Source organism: Paramormyrops kingsleyae, chromosome 15 (genome assembly GCF_048594095.1).
Source record: "Paramormyrops kingsleyae isolate MSU_618 chromosome 15, PKINGS_0.4, whole genome shotgun sequence".
NCBI lineage: Eukaryota > Metazoa > Chordata > Actinopteri > Osteoglossiformes > Mormyridae > Paramormyrops > Paramormyrops kingsleyae.
In genome coordinates this window covers 13,483,282-13,504,928 of record NC_132811.1, presented here as the reverse complement: position 1 = coordinate 13,504,928, position 21,647 = coordinate 13,483,282, and the positions used below count along the sequence as shown (strand labels likewise).

General features: G+C 40.8%; 1 protein-coding gene across 1 annotated transcript in view; it reads right to left on the bottom strand.

Moving 5' to 3' along the window:
* The window catches only part of ptbp2a (polypyrimidine tract binding protein 2a), a 124,135-nt gene that overhangs the window by 93,582 nt on the left and 8,906 nt on the right, over positions 1-21,647 (bottom strand). The window contains exon 2 of the mRNA XM_072699948.1: positions 11,198-11,264. The gene's annotated coding sequence lies outside the window, so the exon portion shown is untranslated. The remainder of the gene's footprint in view (positions 1-11,197; positions 11,265-21,647) is intronic.

Sequence of the window (21,647 nt, the reverse complement as noted above, 5' to 3'; positions counted from 1 at the left end):
AGAAGTGAAATAATACTTCATGTTCTGGGAGCCAAGGTGAGCCAGATACACAATGCTACTAAATTAAAGTGCTAATAGATGCATCCAGGATGGTACCTAACTATATTACCCCATAGAAGAAGAAATAATTATGAATTGATAAATATAGATGCATATACCATATGCTACAGTAGCTGTAGTGATTCTTAAATAACTACTAAAGTTCACCATTTGTGATTTACTTCACTAATACTGTGGCAGATCACCGACCAGCAGGAAGGATAAAGACTCTGGACACCAGGCTTTTATCAAACACAATGATTTTGCCATAAAAAACAACAAATACAGAAAGAAGGCAGGATCTTATTAAGGCCAGTAAACAGAAGCAAAAGAAAATGAAATCGAAGGCCTTAGAACATACAGCAACATGGCAAACATGAATCCAATCCACTATACACACAAAGGCCCTTCCGTCAAAGCTGGCCAAGATCTCCTCACTTGCAATCCACCAGGCTGACCATTTTAAAACCCTCGCAGTGTACTCAGCCCAACAAGAGCCAGCTGGGCACTGTGAATCACAGTTGGCCAGCTACAGTTGCATTTGCTTGACAACTAAGATATTTTTTTATTGTTTCCAACTGCAATTGTATTTTTGTATTTTGATTGGCAGTATTTTCTGACACTAAGACTGAAGTGTATTATAGCACAATACTGTATGTCATGCTGCTACGTTGTACCAATGAGGTTGGGGGTTGAATCCCACCTTTGCTTTCTGTATGTGAAGCTTGTAGGTTCTCACTGGGTGCACTGATTTATTTCTGCATTGGGAAGGCAGGTAGCCAGGCTAATTAGCATCCCTAAGTCACCGATTGGGTGTAGGTGCCCTGTCATCCCTAAGTCACCCATTGGGTGTAGGTGCCCTGTCATCCCTAAGTCACCCATTGGGTGTAGGTGCCCTGTCATCCCTAAGTCACCAATTTGGTGTAGGTGCCCTGTCATCCCTAAGTCACCCATTGGGTGTAGGTGCCCTGTCATCCCTAAGTCACCAATTTGGTGTAGGTGCCCTGTCATCCCTAAGTCACCCATTGAGTGTAGGTGACCTGTCATCCCTAAGTCACCAATTTGGTGTAGGTGCCCTGTCATCCCTAAGTCACCCATTGGGTGTAGGTACCCTGTCATCCCTAAGTCACCAATTTGGTGTAGGTGCCCTGTCATCCCTAAGTCACCCACTGGGTGTAGGTGCCCTGTCATCCCTAAGTCACCCATTGGGTGTAGGTGCCCTGTCATCCCTAAGTCACCCATTGGATGTAGGTGCCCTGTCATCCCTAAGTCACCCATTGGGTGTAGGTGCCCTGTCATCCCTAGGTTACCCATTGGGTGTAGGTGCCCTGTCATCCCTAAGTCACCCATTGGGTGTAGGTGCCCTGTCATCCCTAAGTCACCCATTGGGTGTAGGTGCCCTGTCATCCCTAAGTCACCAATTTGGTGTAGGTGCCCTGTCATCCCTAAGTCACCCATTGGGTGTAGGTGCCCTGTCATCCCTAAGTCACCATTGGGTGTAGGTGCCCTGTCATCCCTAAGTCACCCATTGGATGTAGGTGCCCTGTCATCCCTAAGTTACCCATTGGGTGTAGGTGCCCTGTCATCCCTAGGTTACCCATTGGGTGTAGGTGCCCTGTCATCCCTAAGTCACCCATTGGGTGTAGGTGCCCTGTCATCCCTAAGTCACCCATTGGGTGTAGGTGTCCTGTCATCCCTAAGTCACCAATTTGGCGTAGGTGCCCTGTCATCCCTAAGTCACCCATTGGGTGTAGGTGACCTGTCATCCATAAGTCACCAATTTGGTGTAGGTGCCCTGTCATCCCTAAGTCACCCATTGGGTGTAGGTACCCTGTCATCCCTAAGTCACCAATTTGGTGTAGGTGCCCTGTCATCCCTAAGTCACCCACTGGGTGTAGGTGCCCTGTCATCCCTAAGTCACCCATTGGGTGTAGGTGCCCTGTCATCCCTAGGTTACCCATTGGGTGTAGGTTCCCTGTCAACCCTAAGTCACCCATTGGGTGTAGGTGCCCTGTCATCCCTAAGTCACCCATTGGGTGTAGGTGCCGTGTCATCCCTAGGTTACCCATTGGGTGTAGGTGCCCTGTCATCCCTAGGTTACCATTCTAGGGTGTTTCCCCAGCCCTATGTTGCCTGGGAAAGGCTTCAGTCCCCTCCCTGATCAGGAAAAGCAGATGGATGCATGAAAAACTGCATTACCTTTTTAGAATTGGTCAGGAATTAATTTACATTTTCCCCCCATCGTGGGCATTTTTTCATACCTCCCAGAAGAAGAAAAAAATCAATAAATTACTGTACAGCACTTTGTAAGGACTTTCTCGTGGAAATGCACTTTACTGATTTGATTGACTGATTAACTGGGTTACCTCTAAGGCACAGGGCTAGTGATCTGTCACCATGGAAACATAAGCAATCATCCAAACACAGGCCTGTGTCATAAATCTCCTGTCAAGCAGTTGGAAAAAAAAATATGTATAATACATACATACATATATACACACACACACATATATATATTTATATATATTTATATATATATAGAGAGAGAGAGATAGAGAGAGAGAGAGAGAGAGAGAGAGAGAGAGAGAGAGAGAGAGAGAGAGAGAGACTTCTGGGATGTTGAGGACTGGGATATACAGTAAAAGTGATTCTGGAGTTACCTCCCACAGGTAGATTTCCTGGATATAGTCCCACATTCTACACTCCTGACAATAATGTAGCAATGGTTGAGGTGAGAATCACACCCTGGTATCTCTCAGGTATATTTTCCCTGCATTACTAATTACCATTCTGTCATTGATATGGTTAAGAATACCATTAACATATGAGACCAAGGGCTTCATTTTCAGCAAAGCTCTCCTCAGTGAGTCAACACTTAGTCTGAATATAATATATATCAAATAAAGTGAAATTTACTGCGACATTTACATTAAACATGAATCCGATCAGGGCATAATGATTTTTGTAATAATGTACAGTGTGCTCTTTTTGGTTTTTTGAGTTATCTTGAACATCATAGCATGTTTTAAAAAGTATTTTGGCTAAAAAAAAAGGCTGTGAAAGTAACTTTTTGTGAAATCTCTGTGTTAAATATAGTGTAAACTTCATCTTGCATGGCCAAAAATATAAAAATAATTAAAAGATATTTTCTCTATTTAGAGCTGGAATAAGGCATTGATACATTTTAGCACTTCTGATTTTTGTCATAATGCTAAGTGTTTTCCCCTTTAATGCTATGCCCTGTAAACAGCTCCGACAATAACAGGTGGTGTGACGTCTTAGACTCGTGCCATGGAATATTTCTCTCATAATTGGAGATGGCCTTCATCACAAGGCTGGAATCCCAACAATGCTGAAGGATAAGAGCGATGCAATCTGAATTCCAGCCCATGACAGAAAACTGCTATAGACTCCCCTCCACATTGCATGCTGCTGATAAGGGAGATGAACCAGTCTGGCCTGAAATGCCCATCATTCGCTAGTCATATCCTTTTCCCCCACAAACTCCCTACAGCTTGTAATCCTGTACAAACAATCCCTGGATTCATCTCAGGGCTGACATTGATTCATTGACTTCTCACATATTTGAGGAGATCTCAGGAAGTTTGAGAAATTACTTAGCGATATTGAGCAATACCTTGGGACAGAAAAAAAATAAAACTACAGTGATATATTTCTGATTTGAGTTAATGGTTAAGGGGTTTAGGCCACATGTACTTTGTTCTGATAGCTTGTGTTTCAAAAGTGCATAATTTTCTAAAAGTACCATGTAATTATGTAAATATGCCTCTTTTACTCCAGTTGCAGTTTGACATTTTTCCTGGATAAGAGATATTGTGAATGGTTACTTAATTACAATAATCACTTTCTTAGAGGTGTAATTTAAGTATTACAGAAATATCATATGAAAAAAGGTATTTTAACTGATGTGTGTTTTGTAAATACCACACATAGGTGTTGTATCAGTAATCTATTGATTACATATTTAATTATTGTTATTGCCAAATATATACCATATTCAGTGTGACATAAAGTCATCTTAAAGGTAGTACATAAATCACATAAACTTCTATTTTAAGACACAACAAATGTAATTAATGTAATCTGGGAGTTGAAATTAATACATTTAACTCTAGGTATTTCTTATTTGTGGTGAGTTAACTTATTAGGCAACACAACCCACCTACAGCAGCATCTTCTGAAGCGGCACAAAAAGCACGATTATTTCCCCTTGTCTCGGACAGTGCGTTACGGTGTTTGCGCTCCTTGTTTGAAGGGGGGTGTCTTGAATCTTGCTGGGGGGGGTGCGTAGGGCTCCACATGGGCTTCATAAAAACTGAAGGATCACTGGCGAGTATCAGCCAGGCCGTAGGAACCAGAGGGACGTAACACCCCCCCCCCCCCCCCCCCCCCAAGATTTAATTGTGTTGGGGAAGTTACAAAATGAATCCATTACAGAGAGAGGTAGAAAGTTCAGGTCCAGGGACTACAAATCCAGGCCAAGTTTTTGTTTCCACCAAACCAGTGGATTATGCAGAGTCACAGTCACAAAGTACTCAGCTGGTTGACTGAAACAAAAGCTTGGTCTGGATTTGTACTTTATGGGCCTAACCTTTCCACCTCTGTCTGTAACAGATTCATTTTGTGAGTAACTTCCCCAACTCTGACGGTGGAACAATCCTCCCATCCTCCACTGTCCAGCAGACTCCCTTTCAACCTTCAGCAAACACCTGAAGACCTTTTTTTTTCTGGTAACACCTCAACTAACTTATCCAACCACTCACTTTCTTCCTGTCTTCATTGGCTACCCCTTGATTACAGTCGTTTTGCAACACAGGATGCTGATTCTGCTGTTTTTTGTTTTTTTTTAAAACCCCTGTCATGTCCGGCAGTTTAGCAAGCAGGATGTTAGTCTGGGTGCTTTATTATACCAACACTTTTATTTTGCCAAGTGGAGTTTCGGATTAAGCTCCTCTTGTTACTTGAGATATACTCTTTATTAACCATTTTAGATTATTGCGCCACAAAGCCGGAGCCGACAGGGGAAGTTAACTGAGGTAGAAGAGATAGAGAGGAAGAAAGGAAGGAGAGAAAGAGGAGAGAGAGAGAAGAAGAAGAAAAATAAATACACAAAAAAAAATGTAAAAGTACAAAGATAGTCCCTATTTTTTTTTTACTTTTGAGTAGCTTTTTCACAAGTAACACTGCAGTGTTACAGCAATACTAACTCTGCCTTGCAGCACTTCTGCCTAAGTTGGGTCCTTGATGGTTATATTTCCTAATAATGTATTACACGCTTCATTTGTACGTCAATTTGGTCAAACGTGTCTGCTAAATCAACAAATGTAAATTTAAATTAATTTAACTGCAAAATTATTTTCCAGTCAGGCTCTAATGTAGTGTATGAAAGTGAATTGCAATTGACTTGTCATTCTCACCATCTGTCCGTTGACTTTATAATAATGGTTATCTGCATATCAACATCTCAAATGCTGCCTTTTCATTTATTTCAGCTTTTGAAATGCAACAACCCTTTGAATTAAAATCTCTGCATGTCCTCCAAAATAAAGTTGAGTTATTGACTTTATTGATAAGAATCATTCATTTCCCTTCAGAACATTCATTTAAATCCTGTCTTCTTATTTCATACAGTATTACTACTATAGCGAATTTGAAGGGTACTTTTAAGTACTTGTGATTGAAATGGGTTATGAATTTTTATTTACATGAGATTATATGCGCGTGTATAATATGGTGTTGAATTTGGTGTTATATAGGCACAGTAAAGGTAATAATTGGATTTGATTAAATAAAAAATATTTTTTTATGAGAAATAATGATCAAAATTTATATAAATGAAGAACGTTGGTTCAAGTAAACCGTGAGTTTTCTGAATGTTCACCTTCAGGTCCTATATTCTCTATATCAAACTTCAGGACACAATAATTAAGGCACCTTGGAGTCATTATTTTCACAAGGCAGTCAAAGAAGTGAAATTTAATTAGTATCCTTTTTTGAAATGTCATTTCATTTGAAATAGGGACTTAATTAACCCCAAAAAGGTGGTTTTGCATGGGTCACATTAACTTTTCCCACCTATTTCACATGGCGGCGAAGGTTAGGCTTCCTGATTACCAACCTAGTTGGATCTGACAGTACCATTACCAAAGTGCTCCAGTTTGATGGCTCCCAAAAAGGCCCCTCAGAAATCTGATCAGCTGCTATGCTAGTGAGCTTTTAATGAACAAGGTTACAAATAGGAAGATAGGCTGGCTGGCGGAGTAAAGAAAGGACACTGTTTGGGGAAAGCATGATTGTAATTGCCACTCTGAGTTTTCATTTTTCTTTATTTTTCCAGAATAGGCTACAAATAAGGACGGCAGCTACAGGCTAAAGCTGTTTAGCGTTGCTTCTCAGCCTGCAATGGGCATTAATATTCATCCAAAATCTGTTATCGACAAAAGCGCAAGATGTGATTTTTTACTCCTCGGAGGAAAGTAATCATTTGTTCTTGCTTTAACTTTCAAGCCTTGTCAATTGCGGATTTCAAATGACGGCCGGCGCTACCGCTTCGGGAAATAATCACGCTGATTTTGGTGGAGAATATTTTCTGTAACATTATGTAATTCAGATAAGACAAGTAATTGCGGGAAAAAAGGGCTGCATTTAATGATTCGCCAGCAGGAATGTAGCCCTGCCTTATGATTTATCAGCTTTCTGATTCACTAAGCAAACCATTTACGACCTTCTCACTTATTTCATTTAAAGAAGAATCTTACCTTGAAAAACGGTGCAAAATTTATTACTGCTGGCAGTTTAAAATCGTACGAAAATCCATAAATGAAAATCAACAAACTATCCATAACAATGGGAAAATATTATGGGGTCCTTGCTTATGTAGAATCTCTCACCTTATTTATTAAATTTTATCACTAATAAGTATAATCTAACACAAACCCATGATCACCTGGTTTAAATAGCCTTATTTAGTACTTCAAAATGTATATTATTTAAATCCTGTTTAGTCAAGTTTTGGGTGTTGTTTTTATAAAATATGAATTAGATTACTGCACGGTACGAGGGCATAGGGCCTGGGGGGTGGCTGGGGGATCATGAACCCCCCCAACATTTAATTTGGCTTCATTCTTTCCCTCAGTAAACAGGCCTTTGCATGTAAATGATAAAGTTGCTCCCTCCAAATCAAACTCTCTCCTGCTCCATTGGCACCGTGTGCCTGCTTACAGTCATTTATTATAGCAGTTGTTTAATATATGTTGTTTCACTTTCTGTTTCATTATTGCCAGCAGCCACATAGCAACAGGGCACCTGCCACGGCCACCTGAGCCCAGCAGATCAAGTGCAGTACTGCTACTATGATAGCACAGAATGCTAATACATCATTAGAATAATCCTTATGATGATCCAGTTCTGCTGACTAGGATAAAGTGATCAGAGGATGGATGGATGGATGGATGGATGGAAGGTCTGGGCAGTCTCCAAATTTTTTTGTACTTTATTTCAACGACACTCAATTTAAGTATATGCTTTATTAATAACCAACTTACTAAAACTAACAGAAGAACATTACTGTGGAGAGTGCTTAAGGAGTGAATGATTGATGAAACCTTTTCCTCTTGTGTGTTTACTGGGGCAAACCAGGTCACTCTTGTGTGAGGCACCTTTTTGCCTATTCTTTAAAAAATCAAATAATAATTATACAGCCAGTGGTTTGCCTTATGTCTCTGCTGGGGAAAATTTCATTTGCATACAATAAATTACTTAATGTTTAATTCATGTGCAATTATGTAAATCTTATTAAATTTACCAAAAATTATTAATAAGAATTAAATATGTCTTATTGAAAATTTAATTATTTACAAGTGCAAAGATAACAGTAGTTTAAGAGAATATAGGCCACAGAAATGTATACCTTTAGTAAGGGGCAAAGTTTTGACATTCAAAATGAGCACATAAAGCTTAATAAGAGATCAGAAACATATATAGTGAATATAGAGTCATCACCCCTTTTATACCATTTGCTGAATTACACCCTGAGAGTAAAAAAATAAAAATAAAATAAGACTCATCTCCTTTTCATTAATACACGGTTGCCCACCACAGTCAGGAAAAAGTGAAATTCTGAAAAAAATATGACAATTAATTAAAATCACAACAGCCAAATAGCTCACTTGGAAAAATGCACATGCATTCCCAGATGCATCTGCAAACTTAATCAGGCAAAAGCAATCACTGAACAGGTTAACTGATGCCCACCTGTGATTATCTGTACCGACATTTATTCGTTTTGGAGAAAATCAACCGCTGGTAGATGGTGCCACAATTCTAAGCAAAAAACCCTCTATGGGTTGAAAAAGTACATCCAAACAGCTTTGACAGGAAGTTGTGGAAAGGCACAAATTAAGAGAAGGGTGTAAGAACATCACAGATGCCTGCACAATCCCTTTTGGCACTGTAAACATCATCATCATCACAAAATCGAGGTGTCACAGCCAGTTGAAGGTGCAAACATAGCAAAATTGACCTTTAGGGCCACAATAGCATGTCTATAGAAAGCCCAACAGATTTTACAACACAAAGAACGCCCCTCCTGCAATTAAGCACAGTTGTAGCAGCCTTACACTATAACGGTGTTTCTCTTCAGCGAGGACTGGGGCTCCCGTCAGGATCGAAGGGAAGATGGATGGTGCAAAAAATACTGACAGATTCTCAAGGAACACCTGCTACCTTCAGCTGGGAAACTGAAGATGGGAATACGGTTCACCCTTCAATGTGACAATCACATGAAGCACACCGCTAAAGCAACTGTGGAGTGGCTGAAGGACATAGGGTGGCCTAGTCAGTGCTCTGACCTCAATCCGATTGACTTGAAGAGGACAGTCAATCTACTGTAGCCAAGCAGTTTGACTGAGCGGGAACAATTCTGTGAAGATGAATGGGCAAATATGTCTCCCTTTAGATGTGCAATGCTGGTGTAGATGTAGCCAATCAGGTGCAAGGCTGCAGTTCAAGCAAAAGTTGCTTCCACAAAGTATTGAATCTGTGGGGATGTTGCTTATACAAAACATTTATTTTATATTTTATTTTTCTTTCAGAAATGTTATGTCCCTTTTTTCACTTAAACATCGTGATATGTATATTTGCTCTGTGTTTTTGAGTTGTAAGCCAAAAGAAGTTAACATTTTGAAAGCAAGTGATGATTTTCTATACGTCTATGTATACTCACACCTAATTAATAATGATAGATTTTTAAACATTTTTATTGCAGTACAAGTAATATATGTGGTTTAATAAGCAGCAGTCACAGGGACATAATACTACACTGAAAATAACATACTATGAAACAAACTATGAGGACATTGTCGACTCCATTATTAAATTGATTCCATGTAGGGGTGACACAATATTGTTTAATTACAGTATAATATATGCATGGTATATATCAGAACTTTGTGTAATTAAGAACTATTCTTAATGTCTTAAACAACACCAAGTTAAACTCAACAAGTTCATTCTGACCTTGCGGCAATCATTTGAGGCATTGCTGTACTTTTTCAGAATGAATACCCACATAACTTTCCCTCCACACCATCCACACATCCCATCCTGTCTTCAGTGTTCATTCATTTCACCCACCGCCAATCCTGTTACCGCTCAACCCTAGACTGGGTCATAACCCCAGAATCATAATAGTTCATTGATGTTCCCCCAAATGCTGGAAAATTCTGGCACAGGAACATTTCGTTTCATTCTGATGAATCTGCCAGCTTGTGTGATGAAGGCTGCATGTTTCCATTGATCAGTTCCATTTGTTACCATTCTCATTGTTCTGCTGTCAAGGACGAGCCGCTGATTCCTTGACATCAGACTTCAGAGAGCTAAATACATTAATTAAACAGAACCTGTAAATACACTTCCATGCTAGAAGGAAGATTCTGTATTTTCCAATATATCCCCTCCCCCAGTGAGACTGAATAATTGAATTAACTAAATATTTCACATCTCTGCTACACTGCATTATAAAATAACAAGGATTATTATGCAGGAATATTACTAATACTATTATTAATTTGGTTCATATTTAATGGCATACATTAACAGTACTGTGCAACAGTCTAAGACAACCAAAAAAAAAAATGTTTGAAACTTTAAAGCTGTATTTATTGTATTATCAGGGCAGTAAGTGTATTTTTGCTCAGAAAGGTTATTTAGCATTAAATGATATACTAATAATATTAATTATATATTACATGATATACTGATAATATAATTACACATTAAATTATATACTAATAATACTAATTACATATTAAATTATATACTAATAATACTAACATAATTTCTGATACCTTGGATGGCTAGAAAAACACAGCTTTGGTTCCCAAATTTATCCTCAGCGGCACCGCAGCCAATTCATGTGAAATTTGTTATATTTCACCACTAGTGCATTTAAGTAACTAACTAATTCATTTAATAAACTCAACAAGGTATTGAAATAAGATGTGCTAGTGGTCCACTTCAACAAATATCTGGGTATATTGAATAGTAACTGCAAATACTGTGGTGATTTAGTAGAGGTTTAGAAATGTCTAAGGTAACACACTTTGATAGATATAAAATGATGGTTTACACAGACAGAAACATAATTTAGACCTCATTTTCCATGGCAGCCTATGATTTTTGCACAGTACTGTGTATTTATGAAGTTACGTTCTAGACCCATCAGCGAAATCAGTGAAATCAGTGAAAATCTGCGATATAGAAAGACCATTTAAATAAACATTTTTTTAATAGTTTAAGCCTTAAAATACCCCTCCCACACGCCTTAAACACATGTAAACTTATTAAAACACACTTTGTAAACACATATCTGGATGTCGGGCTAAGGATATGAGTAACATAATAAATAATAATAATAATAATAATATGTAATGTATATGCATATATATACACATCGCAGAGAACTGTGATGTGTCGGTGGAAAATCCGCGATATAGCAGGGGCGTGATATCTGGACCGCGATATAGCGGGGGATCACTATAATTAACAAATAAATTGAACAGAAATAATAATAATTGAGGTTGTTATAATAGGGCACTAGAAAGGTCGTGTCTTTAGTGTGGTGGAGGGGGTTGCGTACCTTAGCAATCCATGGGGCTACATTATCTGGGGCTTGAGGTCCTGATTGTCTGCTTTGGTGAACATGTCTGCGGGGAGAGATCAAACAAAGTAAGATGTACTAAAAGGCTCCCAGTGAAGAAGAAAAAGAAGAAGTAGAAGATGAAGAAGAAGAAGTGTACCCTACCAAGGAGAGGGTTACAGGAAGATATCCCTAGAGCCTGGCCTGGTGGGGAGCATCTGCTGGTAAGTGTCTAGTAGGTATTGAGAAGGTCTATACTAGTAAAGTAGACATTAAATCATGAGACGAGAATCCACAGTTTACAGGGTAACCTGTATCCCGTTTGTTGCATGAACGGTAGGTAATGATCAAAAAAACAACACCACAAGAAATCAAGTTTGCTGGACTCTGCGATGGGGTGAGGAGGTTCGAGATCCAGACTGACCACAAAGTAGAGCCAGAGGTGGTCTGCACATCATATAACGATGCCAGTTCCTACAGAAACTCCTCCAAGCATGTCCCACTGGGAAGGAGGTGCCAGGGAAGACCCAGGAAATCATGGAGGAATTATATCTCCTAGCTGGCTTGGGAACATCTGGGGATCCACCAGAATGAGCTAGAGTCTGTGCCAATGCGAAGACATGCTGATGTGACCTGCTCAGCAAGCTTCCACAGGGCTCCACACTTTGGGAAAACCATGATAATATGATCCAAGTAGGTGATTATACATGCAATAATATATTTAGAGTCTCATTATATATTATATAATAATATATTCAGAATTAATTAAACAGGGTAATACTGATTTTTTTGTGGTACACTGCAACATGGTGCTTAATTTGAAGATTTGGATTAAAGTGCTTAGCTTAACCCAGTAATATATCCGGCTAGTTTCTATCCAACATATATAATTTGCCCGTTTTACATGGCTAGTTACTTTTCCTGCAGCGATTCAGGTCAAGTACATTACTTAAGAGTATTACAGCAGATCCCCTCCTGGGATTTTAGCTGGACTCCTTTGGAATGCAATGATATCTACTTAATCACCACACGGTGTTCCGCCCACTTAAGTCCTGTTGTGTGAAAGACATGGTTTAGGAATAATAATACAATAAGTCTTATTATGACAACTGAGAGTCCTATTGAGCTGGTAATGAGCTGCACGAGGTAACCACAAAGTCAGATGACAACAGAAAAGGTAGACAAACCATTATGGTTCCCTGGGCCCTGGACTGTAGGGGGCAGCAACAAGACCTCAGGAATATTTACGAATTCCAGTTCAGTGTTTGGTTTAATTTACCACAATCTTATTTATGTATTTATTAGTTTGTTTCCATAAATACCTAGATTTTCCATCTATGCATATGACTCCTATACCAGTTAAATTTTTTCAGTATTATTTCTTGAATCTGTTGTAATTCCAAAACACACACACAAAAAAATCCACTTCATTATGCGTAAAGGGTGTCAGCTGACAAGGACCCGTGTATGAATCCTATTAGTGACAAGGCTGCATTAATTCCTGTGCGCAGCATAGGTCAAGCAATTACAAAGAAATGCTAAAAATACCAAAGGCACCCCCGAGAGAAAACAGCAATAATACAGGGGGCGAAAATGTGACAGTACCAGAACTTGCAGTATTGCTCATCTGCTTGTTTTGGATCAACCCAGCTACTGACAAATTTTTTGATCCAACCCCTTTGAATTACTGTATTGTACAAGCGGAAGTAAACCACCCCCCCCAACCACTTCAATCCTCTACAGACTGTAACTCAAAATCACAGCATACATTTTGGCAGACGTTAAGCTTTCTAAAACAGAAAATCAGTCTGGGGAAATGCATATACAGAACTCATAGAAAGTCTTGGGATGCTTGCTTAATTTTGTAAAAATGTTGCAAATTTATTGGTTTCATGACAAAACTCAATTGACAAGCAACGTGTAACATATCCGCACATATCTCCCGCACAGACATTTCTATTTATGAAGCGTCATTTTTTTTTCACCGACTCATTCTGTTCCCTTCTTTCCATTATTGCTATTAATTGTACTTGTAGTCATTGGCTTCCAAAGGGAAACTGAACTCAGATGTTTGGTATTTGTGTTATTGCAAAGATGTTACTAATTAAAAAGCCCAATCAGATTGCTTGTCAATGAACTTTGTAACAGCTCTTTTAAAACTGTAATTTGGGTTTCAAATTAATATGACTTGAAATTAATGTTTCATGTAAAACTACAGTTTCTATTCATAAGATGTATATATTTTTGTAACCAAATGAAAAAGGTAATGTTCTAAATGTCATAATTGTTAAGCAAGTGTCCAAAAACTTACTGTGAGCACTGCAATAAATATGACTTGGTGTAAAAGACTTATACTGTAAACACATAAAACTAAAAGCTAAGAGTAAATATACATTATCCATACATAAGTGTTTAGCCAGTACACTTGCTGCGGACCTGGATCCCGTCCCAGGAAGCACATGGCACAGGACATCCTGGTCACACTGGCAGGCTATCGCCGGGCACGCACTGGCAGGCTATCGCAGGGCATGCACTGGTAGGCTATCGCAGGGCACGCACTGGCCAATTTAAAGACACCAATTCAACTTAGTGCATGTTTATGGACTGTGTGATGAAATCCATGCAAACATTGGAAGGACATGCAAATTCCAGACACACACAGAGAATCAGCAGTGGGGGGTGTGTAGCCCTGTAACTGTTACAGGAGTACAGTACAGTAGCATCCAGTGAACCGCTGTGCCACTGTACGTTCATATTACGACCTGCACAATTACATCATACATTCATTCATTCACTTTTGCTTTTATCCAAACCAGTGGCTGCAAGCTATCAAACAGACAGTGCATTTGATATTGAATCATTAAAGAATGAGGCGATCACAGATGTATCTGTAGCTCTTTGCTAAGAGCTAGTCGATAACAGTGAAGTGACCCAGCAATTGCATAATATACACATCCGCTTGTAGTACCACTTTAAATTACTGTATGTATCGGAAATCCCTATGGGAAAACTGGGCCAGATGTTAAATTAACTGATTTATCTTTGATAGGGATCAACAAGCAATTTGTACCATTAATTACAAAAAAATGATGTATTTTCTTTTAATTTTCAGTTTAACATAGTGTCGTTGTTTTTTTACACTACTAAAGTGTATCGTAATTCAATGGAGTTCCATACTCTGGGTTGTCAGTTAGCAACAATTCAGATGGAATCAAATGCTGAACCAAAATGTTGGCGATCTCGAGCTAAAACAATCCGATCAGACATCCTACCCACAACAGTAGTCTTTGACTGATGTTCAATGAACAGTTTAGTCTTGAATTTTCTCTTTTTTAAATATATCAGACCCCGTCGTACCGTAACACGAATTAAGGACCAAACGTGCAACAAAATAGGATCAGACAAAAAAGAAAAGAAAAAAAGTGCTCCTGATATAGCAAGACAGCGTCAAGCCTGCTCCTCATTAAGAGCAAAAAAGATGGTTTCTATGATGAGGGCTCAGCGAGTAAAACAAACATGTCTATTAGCGGGAGGTGTGCACTGGGTGGATTCTGGCTGCCAGGACCTAGGCAGCGCTGCTAAATTGCCTATTGCTGGAGTTTCCCATAAGGATTGTGCTACAGAAAACCAAATAGAACCCAGACAGCTGTTTTTTTTTGTTTTGTTTTTTGTAACATTTATCTAGAGATTAATTGGTGTGGGGAAAATTAAAATCTGTGAAATTGAGTTTGCTGTGCTATATTCCCCCTGCCCATCTCCTACCCAAAAATAAGGTCTCCGTAATGGGAGCGGATAGGAGAAGGCATATGTTAGGTTGCAAGGGTTAGGCTCGCACCAGTAATAAGCCACGGATGACCAAGAGTCACACCTTTCAAACCATTCTGTTTTTCTCCTGTTATCTCTGCTGTTTTTCTTTAAGCACAAGGAGTAAATGAGCATCTGGATGCTCTACACCTGTCTTGAAGAAAACACTCAATGTTTTTTTTCTGTCAAGGAAAAGAGCTTCATGAAATTTTCTTGTCAAGAATCATTTTCATTTTGCTATTACTTAACATTGCATTCATGTTGTTTTCTCTGCAAGAAATATACACCTAAGTTATGATGTTCTTTTTACCTTCAGGTTTTATCTGAGAGAAATAAGACCATTTACAATTAGTCAAAGAGTGGTGTTTTTATGCAGACAGTATGAATTATTCAGTGCAAAAAAAATATGCTTAAATTTGTGTAAGTCCATTGCAAATTTTCCGGGTCATGTCAAAAGAACTTTTTAAAGATGTTTCTTCTTCATTAATTCAGTATTAAACTGGATTAAAACATAAAGCATAATAGGAAAACAGAAGTACTATTTGACACCCTTGCACACAAAGAATACGGAACATTTTTTAAATCATTGCTACCTTATTGGATTAATACTGATGAATAGGTAAGACCATGTGTCAGTATCGTCATTAGTTTAACTGACATGTTCCAAGCCGTCCATAGAATGGAAATGATTAGGGAGATCCTTCAAGGATTTGGGCTGATTGCGATCAGCATCTCCTCCCTCTTAGACTTCACCCCCTGGGAAGAGTCACGCTGGACCTGATACCACACGGGAATCGCACATCTTTAAAAACCTGCCCCCATCGTTACGTCTCGAAATGTCAAGCGGCAATTTTTCTCCAAGTCAAAGGGTTACGGGGGCCAAGAGGACCGAAGGGAAAATCTGTAAGTTTGTCTTGTCTTTTCTATTTTCATCTTCCTGTTGTCTTCCCAGGTCATGAGTGGCCTTCCTTCCAATAGGTGCAGTGAAATTCCCGATGACAGGCCCTGGGGAGATGCAAAGGCACCCGTGACCCTGAACGCTGCTTGAAAAATGAAATTGCTAGAACAATTAACTTGGGATGCCAAAAATACGCCACTGCAACCCAACCTATACACCCTCCGTCCTCCTTTGAATGGGATCACCAAAGTACCTTTAATGTCAACACATCTGCTTCTATTCTCCTGATGGACTTAAGGAACTGTGTGAAAACACATATGATGGTTTTATCTAGGCAAAAGAAAAAGTTTACACTTTTTGCTACTTCGAAAAAAGTCACAGAACCAGCAATACCTGTGGATTGTCAACACAACGTATCTTAAGAGCTTCCGCTGCACATAAATAGCTTTCTGCAAAATGGATGGTGTTTGCAATCTACAGGTATCGCAGGGAAAATCTCTTTATGTAAATAGGTCTGTTTCTGAATTCTGATTTTGAATACCTGCAGCAATCTCAACTCACTGATCCAGACCAGGGTAAAAGTCTAAGAAAGTGTTTAATCTACAGGATCTAAGAAAAGCTGTAATGAGTAATCCTTGCAGGAGAAAACACAGAATATTAGACTAATTTACGTTAAAGTACAAAGTTTTAGCTTGAATATAGAACATGAAGTTGATTTGGACACATCATCAGTCTGCGGCTAACATATATATGCATGAAAGTTCATAACAATATTCTCATTAGACATGTTGCTTCAGAGTAATATGATCAGACCAGCCTGTGAAAAACAGAAATCCCATGTATGAAGTGCAGATCGAAGCCTAAGTGGAGTCCTAGGCAAGCTTTAGGGTTTAACTAGGGCAGGGGTGGCAAACCTAATCCGAGTGGAGCAGACATAGGTGCGGGATTTTGGGATGACCTCTCAATTAGCCAATAACAGTGGGTCCACAGGACTGGAGTTGAGAACCACTGCTTTCTTACTGGCTGATTGAGAGGTCATCTCAAAAACCTGCACCGGCCCTCCAGCCACCCAGAACAGCCCATCTAACACAGAGGTCTATTCCAGTATCAGCACTGCATTACTGCTTATTACCCCCATCTGGAACAGCCTATTACTGCATGGCAGTGTTGTATGCTTCCACCACTGATGTCCAGTGCTTGACAGAAACATCTATACTATGTAAAAATGCAACAATACAACTGTAATCAAACTAAGAGTCTGGCCCTCTCCTGAGGTATCCCAGATATCAACTCTGAAGTGTCCCTGTGCCAACGGTGTCCACGCCCACAGTGATCCGAGAGCGGTAGCAGGTTTCGGTATTGCATAATGTCCCCTACAGCACTGCCCTGGCATGCCACAGCGGGCAATCTGGAAAATAATGCATTCGTCGGCAGAAGAATTGAGCGCTGGGTGGACAGAAGCGTTCTCACAAACCGACGGGGGGGGGGGGGCTCTCAGCTGTGACTCCATTCTGATGCTCTGTGTCACACTGTCCCTGCTGTGTGTGACAGCCCATAACATTGCTTAATGCATTCCTGGGGGGGGGGGGGGGGACTTCTTTCTCGTTTTTTTTTTTTTTGGACTGTGGGAACTGGCCAATGTGTGCATGACAGAGCCTGGGGCAGCACAGTGGAAAGAGTTGTCAGGATAGACTCCACAGGATGCGGCATGCGATGACATAAGAGGTCTGGGGCGGCATGGGACACACCTGGAGACGTGGACACGCATGAATAAGAGGGGGGATTTAAAGCCAGGGCTGGGATTGGTGTTCGGCATGCTGGACATGGGCTCCCGCTGCCTGCTCCCAGGGAGGAAAGAGATGAGGAACATGAGCGAGGCAGTCAGGCAGGCTGAAAAGCTGACTGGAATCTCATAGAAAAGGCCGATGTGTAACTGGGATCAAAAAGTAAATCATTTCATTGAAAAACATCCTAATCACAGCATTAATCCCTACTGATATGCAAAACTGTGCTCCGTAAAAATAAACCAAAAAAGCACAGTTCTCATTATACTGGCTGTAGCAGTGTAGGAAAGCTTGGGAGAACCAAACAGCTGACTATAAAGTGTCACAGACACAGAGTACTCAACTGGTTGGCTGGAACAAAACCTCGGTCTGGACTTGAACTTTCCATATCTGTCTGTAATGGATTCATTTTGTCAGTGACTTCGCCAACACTGTTGAAATACAATGGTCTGTTTATTTGGGGGACGATTGAAGCCAAATTAAATATTTTTGGGGGGCAAATCCCCACTGCTCCTACAGACTGGCTGATACTCCCCACTGCTCCTAGACTGGCTGATACTCCCCACTGCTCCTACAGACTGGCTGATACTCCCCACTGCTCCTACAGACTGGCTGATACTCGCCAGTGATCCTACAGACTGACTGATACTCACCAGTGATCCTACAGACTGGCTGATACTCGCCAGTGATCCTACAGACTGGCTGATACTCGCCAGTGATCCTACAGACTGGCTGATACTCGCCAGTGATCCTACAGACTGGCTGATACTCGCCAGTGATCCTTCAGTATTTTTCTGATTAGAAAACTACTTTGCATCAATGTGGACGTACTTTTTTGCTATCAATATGTTAACATACACTTTAATGAGCAAAATTTATCATACGTAGGCTATCCCTTCATTAGGATTCACGTACCCCCCCCACCCCCAGGGGTGCTTGAATCCACAAATGTGGAGTCTCTGCTTTCGTAGGTACAAATGCAAGCAAATCCAGTTTTAAAGTGCCTCAACACCTGCTGATCCCCTCCTGGTGAAGTACCGTGTCACTGACATTTGCGATTAGGCCTGTCTCATGTGTTCTGGATTCAGTAAAAGGAAAACACAGAAGATGCAGCATGGCAACAGCTTACATGCAGCATTATGTTTTGCTAAGTTACAGGAACTGACACCCAATCTTTCAAAACCACAAGAAAAAACAAGCTCAAGGCCTAACGTTAAAGAACTCAAACTAAAAATGATAGAGAAATTAAACTTTGGAGGCTCTGAGCATAGAGCCAGCAGCCAGCATCCCAGACGATGTGTGTTGGTCCAGCTTGGTCCTGATGTGGTTCTGTTTTATGTCAGTCCCTCAGTGGTGTCTTCACCTTGGAAAGGAAGCATCACAGATTTCCTCCATAAGAGGAAAAGGGTCAGTTATGATGACTAGGTGCCCGTTATTATTATAATTAATAGCACATAAACGTCATGCTTTGAGGAGAGGGGTGCTTTCATACCATTCTAAGCTAGCTACATGAAAAGCCGTTTAAAAACTAGCTGCATGCAATCTTATCATTTAATCTAGCACAATAAAATAATAGCTAGGAATGATGTCCTGCTTTCTTGTACCGCTCGAGTAATCATTCGTGCTGTGCCGTTTTACACAAAGACACACTACATTAGGAGAACCTTAATCACGCTCTCGAGCGACTGAGCGGCCTGGCCTGCAGGGAGGCGGCAAGCTCGTATTTCATGCCCCTGCATGTGACACCAGCATCGAAGTGTTTGTTCCGAAAAGATGCCAAGATGGGGGACCCTCTCGAGAGTCCCAGAAAGAGCGGGAGGCCGCCCGATTCATATTCGACGTGGCCAACGCAGGATCCCAGAAGCCCACTGTCAGGAGTGGCCTTGTGTGCTTTCAGAAATAGCCTCTGATTCTTCAAGTAGGAAATTGAAAAAGCGCTGTAATCCGCTGCTAAAGAAAAGGATTATACTCAGGACTAATCCCCTAGCCATCGACTACGGAAGTCTCAAACTGTTCTGAGATCCCTTCACCAGATGACCACTTAGGTTCTAAAATGAAAATGCTTGCCACCCGGTCCCTAGGAGCGAAACAGGAGCAGAGAACCACTACCACCCCCCCCCCCCCACCCCCACAACGCACACACACCCCCGGGCAACCGTGTTAATAACAAGCGCAGTTAATTTACGCAGCCACCCAGAGTACATGGCCACATGCAGGGCGCCAACTGCAGCTCTCAAACCCAGAGCCGCGATTTAACGATAATCTATGCCGATATACCCACTTATGCCGGCCCTGTGACGCTGGGAGACCCAGGAACCGCCAGTATCGTGTTCCCCACCTGCCATATTAAATACTGACAAATTGCATTTGTTAAGAATTCAAACAGCTCATCTTTCCAAACCATCATACTTCATTCATGCAGCACATTCTTCATTCTAACGACGCTGGACCCTGTTTATTGACTTACTGATTGTTTCTCCATTTGTATTGTAGGTCTCAAGTGATTAGAGGCCAACCCTGATAGGTATAGGAATAAAATTTTAATTAGAATCTAATTTGGGCAATTGAGTGATTCAAGGTGTCACTGCCAAGACAGTAGAGTGGGGTGGATGTGGACAGCATGCACGGGGGGGGGGGGGGCAGAGTGGGCGGGAAGGGGAGAGTCTAAACCGCGAAACAGGCCTGGCCAGACCAACGGGGTTAAGTGAATCTTCATCGAGTGATATGTGGGGTCGAGCTGGGCAAAAATGAAGGGTATTTTAGGCATCTGGTCAATGGGGTTGGTGGTGGGGGGGGGCAAAAACTGAAAGCAGGGCTATGGGCTATTGTTTAGCTAACGTGATTAACAGGAGTTTCCAGAAAGCACCAAAAGAAAAATTACGCTCACAGAGGATTTCGAACACACGGTCTCTAAGCTACCGCCATTCACTTTAAGGGAAGCGGCAAATTAATTAATCGTTACAAAGGAGACACAGTACTTGTAAATCCTTTCACACATGTGACATATCCTGTCAAGTTTAACATAATGGGTTTTCTTCTTTGCATTGTAACAGTTGGAAATGAGTCCCTCTTCTCTTACACTCGCCTGTGTTGCCAAGTAAAGGGTATTTATTGTAATTTATAATAAATAGATTGTCAAAAACTGAAATGCAGGAGGTGAATAATAGCTCCTCGTTTTGAGAATTACCGGCATCATCCAGGTCAGGAAGGCCATGCTGTTTATGTTTATTTATTTTGGCTTGTATATGTACCTACCCAATCACTGAATATGCCTCTCTTGAAGGCTGCATTTCTCCGGAAGATATGCCAGTCGTCCCGGGAATATGCCAGTCAGCTTTCCAAGCCTGGCCCACAGCCGGACACATGTCCACGGGTCTTCTCCGACCGCGCGTGGCAGAGGAAGTCAGGCTGCAGATGTGTGGGGGCGCCACATTCAAATAATTACTGTGTTCTTGTGGGTGGCATGTAGCCCTTCAGATTACAAAGCTTCTCTGCTAGTGACCTCTTGGTCGGCCCCCCCAGTGCTCGTCTCTGATTATAGCTTTGGGACAAGAGGCAGTGGGTACATGCTGTCCCAGGAAAAGCGCTCCCCCCCCCACCCCCCAGCTATTTAGTCAGTCGTGAAGGATAATTGTTTTTATTTTGTTAGTGGAATCTGAATATTATAAACACCTCATATTTAACTGGAATTAGATTTGAATCCAAGTTGTGTTCGTTAATATGTATCATTCATGCATTACCACAGTAATATCACAATATAAATTTCGATTATGAAGAAGGTAAGACATGCCGGTATCCTGTGCAGGATTATCGACATTGTATCAGGCACTCGGTCTATAAATTACTGGTATAGTCTCTAAATGAACATTCAAAATCCAGAACAGCCTGTTTCAATCAATAAGAGCGGTAATCAGCAGGATAGTCGTGCATCTGAAAGAGAGAAATAAACACACAATTTCCTGTG